Raw genomic sequence first — 11,617 nt, 5'->3', positions numbered from 1 at the left:
CTCCTGAGCCGTACCAGGCTGCATGCCCTCAACATGGGGGGTTGGGTGCTCTGGGGCAGGGGGCGCACTGCGGCCCCCCCACCTCAGAGCACCCTGTCCCCATGTTGATGAGGACAGGGCCCCTTCCCGACAACCCTGGCCGTTGGTTGTCGGGGTATGCGGGCGGGAGGCTTATCGGAATCTGGGAGCCCCCTTTAATAAGGGGGCCCCCAGATACCGGCCCCCCACCCTAAGTGAATGAGTATGGGGTACATCGTACCCCTACCCATTCACCTGCAAGAAAAGTGGTAAAAACACAAATAAACCACACAGTGTATTAAAATATTTTATTTTTCTGCTCCGGAGGCCGCCCCCTGTCTTCTTTATTAGCTCTTTTACCAGGGGGGGGCTCTTCTTCTTCCGATATCCCGACGGGTCTTCTCCGCTATCCGGGGGGGTCTTCTCAACTCTCCGGGGTTCTCCTTCTGTCTTCTCCTTCTGTCTTGTTGTCTCCTTCTGTCTTCTGTCTCCGGGGTTCTCCTTCTGTCTTCTCCGCTATCCGGGGGGGTCTTCTCAACTCTCCGGGGTTCTCCTTCTGTCTTCTCCTTCTGTCTTGTTGTCTCCTTCTGTCTTCTCCTTCTGTCTTGTTGTCTCCTTCTGTCTTCTGTCTCCGGGGTTCTCCTTCTGTTTTCGCCTCTCTCTGTTGTTGACTCGGCGCACCCCGGTTCTTCGTCTCGCGAGACTCGGCGCACCCCGATTCTTCGTCTCGCGAGACGTCTCGCGAGACGAAGAACCGGGGTGCGCCGAGTCAACAACAGAGAGAGGCGAAAACAGAAGGAGAACCCCGGAGACAGAAGACAGAAGGAGACAACAAGACAGAAGGAGAAGACAGAAGGAGACAACAAGACAGAAGGAGAACCCCGGAGAGTTGAGAAGACCCCCCGGATAGCGGAGAAGACCCGTCGGGATATCGGAAGAAGAAGAGCCCCCCCCTGGTAAAAGAGCTAATAAAGAAGACAGGGGGCGGCCTCCGGAGCAGAAAAATAAAATATTTTAATACACTGTGTGGTTTATTTGTGTTTTTACCACTTTTCTTGCAGGTGAATGGGTAGGGGTACGATGTACCCCATTCTCATTCACTTAGGGTGGGGGGCCTGTATCTGGGGGCCCCCTTATTAAAGGGGGCTCCCAGATTCCGATAAGCCTCCCGCCCGCATACCCCGACAACCAACGGCCAGGGTTGTCGGGAAGGGGCCCTGTCCTCATCAACATGGGGACAGGGTGCTCTGAGGTGGGGGGGCCGCAGTGCGCCCCCTGCCCCAGAGCACCCAACCCCCCATGTTGAGGGCATGCAGCCTGGTACGGCTCAGGAGGGGGGGGGGGCGCTCGCTCGTCCCCACTCCCTTCCTGGCTGGCCGGGTAGCGTGCTTTGGATACGGGTCTGGTATGGATTGTAGGGGGACCCCCTACGCCATTTTTTTCGGCGTAGGGGGGGCTCTCCTTACAACCCATAACAGACCTAAGGGCCCGGTATGCTCCTGAGGGCGGGACCCAGGCCGGATTTTTATTTAAAATCCGGCGGGGACTTCCCCCTCAGGATTCATAACAAACGCCGCACACGTGTAGAATTGGCGGGAATCCAAGTCGGATCTCCCGTCGCTTCTATGACGCGCTTGCTGGGATGTGCTGTCACTATCCCAGTGAGTGCGAGATCTCGGCACCATGTTGCCGAGTATCAGCGCGACGCTGTCGTGCTAAAAACACAATGTCAGAAACACCTACTGTACTTACCACATCCATTTGCTCGCGACGGGCCGGCCGCTACCATCTTGATTAAAGATCTCACACGAAATCAGTGATAGTGAGATTTCGTTCTAGATCTTTAATCAAGATGGCGGTGGCTGGCCCGGCGCAATGGATGGAGGAAAATATGATTTAATTCATTTTCTTTTTCAAATCAGCTATGAATGCTGCATCTGAGGGGTACAATGACAGGGAGCAGCCTAATCGCCACTCCCTGTCATTGCACCCACTGCTTACAAAGAAATTACAAGAAGTCGGAAAGCAAATTTGTTTTGTAAAATTAGGAGAAGCAGTCAAATCAAATTTTTGAATACTTAGCTCATCTCTAATTGTGACTTACAGATAACATTTTATTAGTAATCAAAGCAGAAATCCAGGGAATTCCAAAGGGTTCACTTACCTTTTCCTGCATAAGACTACTTTCACACTAGTGGCAGCCTTCTCCGACAGGCTGTTCTGGCGGGGGAATAGCCAGCCGGATACATGCTACCGCTAGTCCACCGTGCTGCCGGAAGTCCGCTCCGGCTCCATTCACTATAATGCAGCAAAGCAAGCATGCCGAGAGGCAGCCGGAATAAAACTACAACATGTTTGCCGTGCTTCGGCATTATAGTGAATGGGCCTGGAGCAGACTTTCGGCTGCACGGTGCTCTAGCGGTAGCATGTATCCGGCATGCTGTTTCCCCGCCGGAACAGCCTGCCGGAGAAGGCTGCCGCTAGTGTGAAACTAGCCTAAGCGACCAGTATGAGGACTTTTCATGGTAGTCACGTACACATACTAATCAGACCGATAAGATTATTGGAAGAGAAACACTTTATTTTTTTACTATACATATGACAGGTCACTGCTACGTATGGGGTCCAGGAGCTTCACACTCCATGTCTGGCAGGATCCTGGTGCTAAAATATTCAGTCACTGATACTCTTCTTGTTTAGTTTCTTGCAAGTACATTGCAACACGCATGCATTAAAAATAATAATTTATAAAATGCTGTAAAATCTGCAGTAAAATGTATAGTCATCAATAGATAACGTATCTGCCATATGCTCTTTGCACAGTGTCCAATGCAGTGGAAAACAACAGCGGCAGATAAATGTTCATGCTAGTCCTATACGTAAAGTCATATATACTGCAGGTGTAATTGTACTAGGTCGAGGTAAACAGGCTAATCATCCCTTATTTGCTCTCCTTACTGTCCCTCCCACAGACATTTGACACCTGGCTCCCTTAAACAGGTACCTGTCACCGGTGAGAAACAGACTGTCACTTGTACATTGTACTCTACGGCTCAGCACCAGAGGCTAATGCGGAGAGACAGGAAACTGGCAACATGGTCTGATTAATACTGAGCGGTAAGGGACACCGGATCCTTAGAGAATAGGACGAGTATTTTTATCTCTGCACACAGTGCATTACATTTGCATATGGGGTAGAATATGTACTGTATATTTCTAATGTTGTTAGGACCTGAACAACATGAAAAATTAAAGCAAGTTGCAGCCCCTTAATGTATTCGCTGCCATTAGGATTGTGTTTTCTTCTAGTATTTTACATGGAAATGCCATTCATTCAATTAAAACTTGACATTTGCAGATTCATTTCTTTTCCTCGATCAGGTTTTCCATTCCAACATGATCTGCTATGATTTAATTAATATGTTATATGAATATTAATGCAGCAGCAAAGCAGCTTACCTGCAGCACTCCATTCCTGTAATACAGTGTTTAGTACAGATATTGCTCTCTGTATTGGATTGGAGGGTTTTTTAAAGGGACATAACGAGAAATATCTAGGCCCCATTGCAAGAAGGTGTCGTTGACCGTCAATCTGAACCCCCTGTCCTCGAAGAGGGTATTCCAGTGTGATCATTTTAAATATAAATGGCAGATAACAAATGGCGAGTACTCCTCTAACTGATCCCCCACTTCTGCTCTAGTCCCTGTTTCTCTCTACTTTCTCTTCTTGAGCTAAACACGCCGGAAACAGCTTGGACTGCCATCCGTCACTAGCTCACGTGAGTCATTGCTGTAGATGGTGATTGGATGAGCGGGTAAACCAAACTGTTCCTGACAAGTTGAGCCCAAGAAGAGGAGTGGACAGGAGCGGGCATTGAGCAGAGGCTCACCACTTGTTGTTTTTGCCCTCTTCCTCTCCATTTTTATTTAAAGGCTATGAATGCCCCTGGAGGCAAATTTTTTTTTTATTGCATTTAGAGATAAGCAAAGTTTAGAAAAATTTGATTTGGACAATTCAACGAAGTTCACCAAGAAATTAGATTTGTTCCGAATTAATTAGTCACAGATCGCTATGATTCACGTATACAGAGGCCACTCTGCCTAATCATATTTATCCCACTTGGTGGCCCAATCTCATTGTGAAGGCTTTGAAATGAACCTTTTCCTGAGTGCCAACAGTAAATTAACGTCGGTGGCCAGGCATTTCAAAATGGTGTCCGCTAGCGCCTGCCACAGGTGCCATAACTGCTGGGTGTCTGCTGTTTTAAAGAGCAGACACCCGGCACTTTAAAATGTTTTAACCCTTCAGATACACAGCATTTAGATGGGAAAACTTTCCTCAAAGCAATAAAATTGAGGAATTTACAACAAGGATGACCCTAATCCCATGTTGATCCTTCCATAAGGTCCTGGATCCCTCCCTACTATGAACCTAATGGAGAACATGATGGATGGAGCAAACATGGCCGCAGGATTATTGCACCAACACTGTCCCTAGCACATGAGCGCTTGCCGCAAATCTCTCTATCTTCAGCTCACAGAAAAATGGCTGAGATGGCGCGGGATGAGGCTTTTATAGGGCTGTGACATCACAGGGGATGGCTACCTGCAGAATGGCTGGCTGCACGGCATTATGGGTGATTCCGCATTCCCAGGTTTCCTACTTTCACTTTATAACACGTGCACCCACCAGTTTAAAAACACCTGATTGGTTACCATGAAGCGCGAGGAAATTCCGTTTTGTTGCAAATCAAAGTTTTCCTAAACTTCTAACCAAATTCCGCTTCGAATGCTTCGCTTCGCTCAACACTAATTGCATTGTACTCATTTTGGGCTAAGAATCTTTTTTTCAATTTGCCATTATTACAAATTTTCAACAGTTTTTGTCTACAGCCTATTACTTTCATTTGAATCTGCAGACTATCTTGTTTCTGTTTTAAAGTGAATCTATCAGTAAGCTGCTCTGACGGCTGGATGCTCTGATGGCCCTTACACTGAACTCCACACAGCTCATAAACGCTCATTTAAGCCATATTCTTATAGGTTTCATAAGAATTAAGCTATAATAAGGGTTTATGAGCTTCCAGGAGTTCATAGATAAGGGCTACCAATTCTCTGTAAAGAAAAAGGCAAGATAGTCTGTAGGCTGTAGAACAGAAACTGTTGAACATTTTTAATAAAAAATGATTTTAGCCCAAACTAAGTAAAATGCAATGATAAAAAATTGCCTCCAAAGGACTGAGTGCAATCCTCATCTAGCCTCTGTGCTCTGAGGCTCCTCTATTGGTTCACTACATCAGAAGTAGGGGGCCGTACACGGGAGTGACATCACTAGCCGTGCCAATATGTTCTATTTACTGTACTTAGATTGTGCTGAGATCTCATTACAGGCATCAGCACATTCTCAGACTTCTGCCTCCTCCATATTGCTGTGTGGCAGTAGCCCTTTAGGACTGCTCCAGTGCCCCAATTAGTGGCATTTCAACTTCCTATATTCCTTGCATAGTGCTCATTGAGCCCTATGTGCAGTACCCTAGAAATGGTGCATGCAAATTGTTTTTGTTGCATAATGTTATTTAATGTTCTAATGTATTGCGCTGTACCAGAATAGTTTTGTATGGATTAGTAAGGGTTAATAATCCTGCCTCTGCCCTTGTAGGAGGTTCGGTGTTAGACTTGGATCTGACCCTAGTTCAGTCAGTCAGTTTTGAGCTGAGGCAGTGACCTCTCACTCCTCAGAGTACTGGGCCTGAACTCAGAGAACCACTATCTCTGAGAGATCCAGAGAGGGAAAACCATGTCTCCTACACAAAACTCCAGAAAAAGAACTAGAAGGCCCAGAATCTGCGTGGGTGAGCACTGGAGACAGTCAGTAAGGTATTTGCTGTTTAAGGCTGATAGAGACTTTACTGCAGTGAGAGGGACACTGCTAAAACACCCTTCACCCTTGGACACGGTCCTGGTCAGCTGTATCTTAATCTTGTGCTCCTCAGCTGGGAATTACAACCACTATTGCAAGAATAATATTGCCTGCCTTAGAATCTGCAGAAAGAGACTTTAGAGAGATAGAGGGAAGGAGTACTACAATCCCCATTCTGGCCTATATCTATACATTGCTATGTGGGACAATTTGGACTGTGAATTGTTTGGAACTGTGTTTTAATATTGTTGGATGTACTACAACTCCCATTCTGCACTTTAGTAAAGAGAAACTTCTTTATATTCTACAAATGGCCTGGTTACTGACTCCAGCACCATTCACCGGCACCAAACTCGCAACACCAAGGGCACCCCCAACTACCATCAGGCCCCAACATCAGGATATGCCTGAGGAAAGAAAGGGTACGCCCTTCTATAACTGCCTGGCCCTAGGGAGCATCAGCGTGAGGACTGCTTCTGTGAATAATCATTGCAGAAAGAGCCACTACCTTTCCTATCCTACCCTTTCCCTGCTAGATTGTAGGGGCAGGAGCTTTAAACCCAATTCAGTATATATCACAGGCTAAAAGTCCAGGTTACAAACAGGTTCATCCCCAGCATCCAGTAGTCCAGAATTTCTTCCATTTGTTTGGTGCATCACTTGGTCTATTACACACCTGCAAAATAATCTGGAATCTCACAAAACCAGAAACAAGAGACGGAACAGATTTTACATCCCTTTAATGCAGTGAAGTTGCCTGCTGCATGTTGATGCCATTCTGCGATGTGACTTTTTTTATTCCGCTATTTCTTTTTAACAAAAATAGTCATATTGAGTTTATGCTGCTAGAAGCTGAACTCCTATGCCTTATAAGCATCTCTCCCGTCTCCTGCTAAGAAGAGCACAATAAGACATAACAGCGGGATTGCAGCTTTTATGTATAGTGCGAGGTTCAGAAGCAAACAGGACGCTGCAGGACATCAGCAGGGAGAGCTGTAGCTGCCAGCAGGCAATTCTCTCATGCTATAGGCACTGTCTGTACTGTGCTCAAAGAAAGTGTTCAAACGGAGCCACGGGAGAAGCTGCAGGAGTAGGTACTTTATTTCACCATAGATTGCTAGATTAGATAGATAGATAGATAGATAGATAGATAGATGGATAGATGGATAGATAGATATTGCTAGATTAGAAAGATAGATAAATATAGATAATTAGATAGATATTGCTAGATATAATGATAGAGAGATAGATAATGAGACATAAGGAATATGATAGAAGTATACAAAAATGCTTATATGTCATAGTTATACTTTTCCCTGCAGCCTGCAACTACGTGGCAGTGAAAATTGGAAGTCTGTGTCGAAACAATGAAGATCAGGAACCTCCAACCCCTTATTCATGTCCAGTGTCGGCAAAGGCAAAACCTAGTAAGTTTGCAGGTGCGGCCTATTTTTTCGGGTGGTGAGATTTAAACAGGAGTATTGGAAACAATAAGAGCTCATAACTAGAGTTGAGCGAATTTCCGCTTATGAAATTCGTTCACACTTCGTTTGATGGTAAAAGGTGAATTGCATTATGGATTCCGTTACCACGGACTATAACGCAATTCTATGACGGAATGCATAACGGAATGCCTTTAGATGTATTCCGTTATTCATTCCATCATAATAGACGTCTATGGGCTGCAAAACAGATTCGTCCCGTTTCGGTTATGCAGGAGAGGACTCCCCTGCATAACGGAAACGGGACGGATCAGTTTTGCAGCCAATAGACTTCTATTAGGACGGAATGAATAACGGAATGTCTCTAAAGGCATTCCGTTATGCATTCCGTCATAGAATTGCGTTATGGTCCGTGGTAACAGAATCCATAACGCAATTCACCTTTTACCACCAAACAAAGTGTGAACGAATTTCAAAATATGAAATTCGCTTATCTCTACTCATAACATAAAAAAAATGTAGTCTGTATAAAATTAGTCAAAAGGTTAAATTTCTATTGCATCCTGGAGGAAACCTAAATCTACTAGCTATGGCCCCATGTTAATGGAAATGTAGCTTGGAAGGAAATCCATTTTGTCTGCCGTAATATGTATCACGGTTCCTGCTACTTTTGTACATAGGAATTCTTGCTTAAAAGGGTTTTCCGGGAATTATTTCAAATGTCCGCCAGCACCCTGTTCTAAAATGTGAGCAGGACTGGTTGCCTCCACTTCCACTGCCTAGGGGTGTGAGGGGGTCGGGTCTCGCTACACATTACGCTATGGCACTTGCATATTCTACATATTGGTGAGTGATCCTGTTAGGCTGCTCAGCCATGATAGCATATTATAGGCAGCAGGGGTGTAACTATTGGGGAAGCAGAGGAAGCAGCTGCTTTGGGGCCCAAACTCAGAAGGGGCCCACCCACGGGGAAAACTAAAAGATTTTATTGTCAGGGCCCCAACAGTTTTATAAAATTACATCATATACAGAGACACTGTAGGAAATGGAGCGGCTGCCGGGCCTCATCTGAGAGAGTGATCTTGACTAGCCACAGAAATGGGGGTTGCACAGGAGGAGGGGGTTGCAAAGAAGTTGCTGAGGGGGGCCGTTCAAAAATTTGCTGAGGGGCCCAGTCATTTTTAGTTAAGCCCCTGATAGGCAGGATCACATCATTACAATCTATTGTGGAGCAGTGTAGTGTGTAGTAAGGCTACACCTCCTCACCCCCTTAGGCAGCTGGATGCAACCATTCCTGCTCACATTCTAGGGCAGGTTGCTGGCGGACATTTGAAATCATTACTGAAGAACTCCTATAGGGAAAGAGTTAAATAAGATGCATGATTTTTGAAAAGACAATGCCCCCCTCAACTCCCAAACCATAGACTCATATGACCAGCAAAAGAATCCACAAGTCAAGTCAACCATGGAGTCAAAAGACGTTCAAGCATCTATTGAGATTCATGGAGACCCAACAGTTGCTTGACGTACTGTGAAAGTTCAGATAGCAAAAATTTGTGCCAAACAAGTGTAGAAGTAAAGTAAAATTAATTAGTGCTAGGCAAGTGTAGAAGAAGTGTGAAATTGCTGTTTGCCATTCTAGTATACCCAGTACCATTTAAGGCTACCAATGATCTAGCTGAAGAGCAAGAAGCAGCACCTTACGGTCTTTTCTTTAAAAACCAGTACATAAAGAGAACATGTCACCTCTACTGTCTAAGTAAATAATTGTATTCTGCGTTAAATGACCATTCTGGAGCATCTATTTTCATAACGCTATGAATTGTCATTCCTCTATTATTAATACTAAAAGTTTATAAATGAACTGATAGCAGATGTCAATGAAGGTTCAGCTGAGTGTTACCAGTTGGGGGTGTCCCTGCACAGTCTGAAACTACCAGTGCTGCCAGTGTCAGACTGAGCAGGGACACACCACCCAATATGCAATACAACTCTCAGACTGCCAAGGGGTTGGCCACAGGACTTCAGAGTAAAAAGAGGAGTTAAACACAGATCTTTCATGCTGTCCTATTAGCAAGGAGAGTGTCAGAATGACCCTATCTCACAAGATCATAATTTTTTCACACAGTACTCCAGTGGAGACACTGACAACAAGGCTCCATCAGAGCCAGAGAGGAGCAAAGACCAGTCACCACCATGGTGAAGGGCCAGCCCTGAATACAGGTTTGTATGACAAACCCTCACAACAAGCAAAATTTCTTATAGAAAGAACTTAACAAACTTCTGTAAGAAAAGCCTCTTGTTGCTAAGGGCTTTGCCATACTTGTCTGTATTCAGGACTGGAACGGGGGGAGAGGGTTAGATGGGAAAAAAGTCAGATTCTGTGGAGCAGCAACTATTGATGAAGGCATCTGCATTAGTTGAAACACAAGAGATTTCCTCTTTAAAGGGGTTATCCGAGTTGCACTGCGGTTCTGTGTGGTGGCCACTTCTGGGATCATGTGCCGTACACTGGATACGTGATCCTAGCCTGTGGTTATATTTATCCTCACGCACGCACTGTGGGTCCTAACTACAGTCTAGGATCACATGGCCATTGTACGGCACATCATCGTAGAAGTGGCCGCCACACAGGAGCACAGCGCAAGTCATATAGCCCCTTCAAGGTAATAATATACACCTATTTAATAAAAAAAAAACACCATCCCATCCTAAATCCATACAATGACACAAACATCAACTAACATAGGAGTTGAAGGTCATCTAGCACCTTGCAAATGCATCTAAATCAAAATGTTACCAGGTTTTACTTTCCTTCATAGATGAACCTCCAGTGAAGACCACAGCACCAGAAGTAAAGACCCCAAAACAAGATGAACCAGCTCGGCAATGCAGATCCTGAGGGTAGTGGCACCAAGTCACATGACTTGGCCGAAACACCTCCATCTCCTACACCTGGATTCATGGTCTTCATGCTCTGCTCCAAATCCATCGGAAACTATAGTGTCAAAGCTCAAGAACATACAATTTAATGCTGATACAATAACGACCCGTCTTCTTAGAACTTTACCTTACCTTGTATGACCTTTAACTTTGAAATGTAGCTGCAGTTCAGGGACGTCAATTAATTCCATGTCACCGGTGAGATAATGATCGTTTCCCTTCAAGACATTTCAAGACATTTTCTCCTTATAACTAGTTTGGTAAGAAAGAAGGAAGCCTGAAAAGTAAAGGACACAATCATTATCTCACTGCTGTCCTGATCATATCAATGTACAGTATAGAAAAAAACTGATTTCACTGCAGTCTGCCCCACCTTAGTTGTATCGTATCACACGCCCACATCAAAATAGGACGCAATATACAACAGAGCGATATAAAATTGCAAATGCCGTACTAGGAAAAAGCAAGCATGGCTGCAACTAACTGGAAAAGACAAGTATTTTGTCAACGCTGCCACTGGGGTTAATTGTAGGACGCAGCAAGTACAGAGATGGATGACAGCAGCATCCAAAACCTTCTTCCCAGGAGGAAGATGCTGCTTGAAATTAACCTGTTCTGTTGACCTTAGTGAAAAAGATCCTGTGTTTAATCACAGTCCTTAATAAAATAAATCAATCAGGCCTTGACAGCTCGCGTGGTTTGTTGCAATTTGGAAAGCAAGGACATACTTTTGTTTTCTGATGTTTGCATCACAACAATACCATTTGAAAATCTGGTTTATATTCTAGCATTTCCAAATATACAAGAAATTGGAAGCAGCAAACAAACCCAGACATGAAGACTTAGCCTCAGTGTCAAAGTAAAATACAGCCTACGTAGTGAAATGTCAGCATGAGACACTCATATTTTAGCCCGCGTCATATCAATTTGGGAGATGTGCATAGAACAAATAATTTACTTTGATAGCCTCTTTATTAAGCTGACAAGCTGGATTCCCGCTAGGATGAGGGCACTGTGCAATACATATGCACCGAGTTACTGGCTTAAATGATTGGTGCAGTAACTTGTTTTTGCCGCTGTGTACATATTTGACCCCAAACAGCCTAAATTCATCTCAGCAGGAATACCAGGAGATGTTGATAGCTTGTCAGAAACATTGCTGACTTGATTGCATGCGGCAATTACTAAAGATTAGGTGGAAGTGGGATCTAGTCGAATGGAAGTCGAATCTTTCTACTGCACTACATGGGAAGGATGATCCTTTATTCACGACTCTTTGCAGAATTTTACCGCC

The 11,617-nt window shown here is 44.7% G+C and overlaps 1 long non-coding RNA gene across 1 annotated transcript; it reads left to right on the top strand.

The window, feature by feature from the left end:
* Positions 1-2,998: 2,998 nt before the first annotated feature.
* LOC120977955 lies at positions 2,999-10,854 on the top strand. The gene is made up of 3 exons (XR_005774018.1): positions 2,999-3,135; positions 7,261-7,365; positions 10,203-10,854. It is a non-coding gene; the product is annotated as an uncharacterized LOC120977955 (long non-coding RNA).
* The last annotated feature ends 763 nt before the right edge of the window (positions 10,855-11,617 follow it).

Source organism: Bufo bufo, chromosome 8 (assembly GCF_905171765.1).
Source record: "Bufo bufo chromosome 8, aBufBuf1.1, whole genome shotgun sequence".
Classification (NCBI taxonomy): domain Eukaryota; kingdom Metazoa; phylum Chordata; class Amphibia; order Anura; family Bufonidae; genus Bufo; species Bufo bufo.
This window is presented reverse-complemented; position numbering and strand designations above follow the sequence as displayed.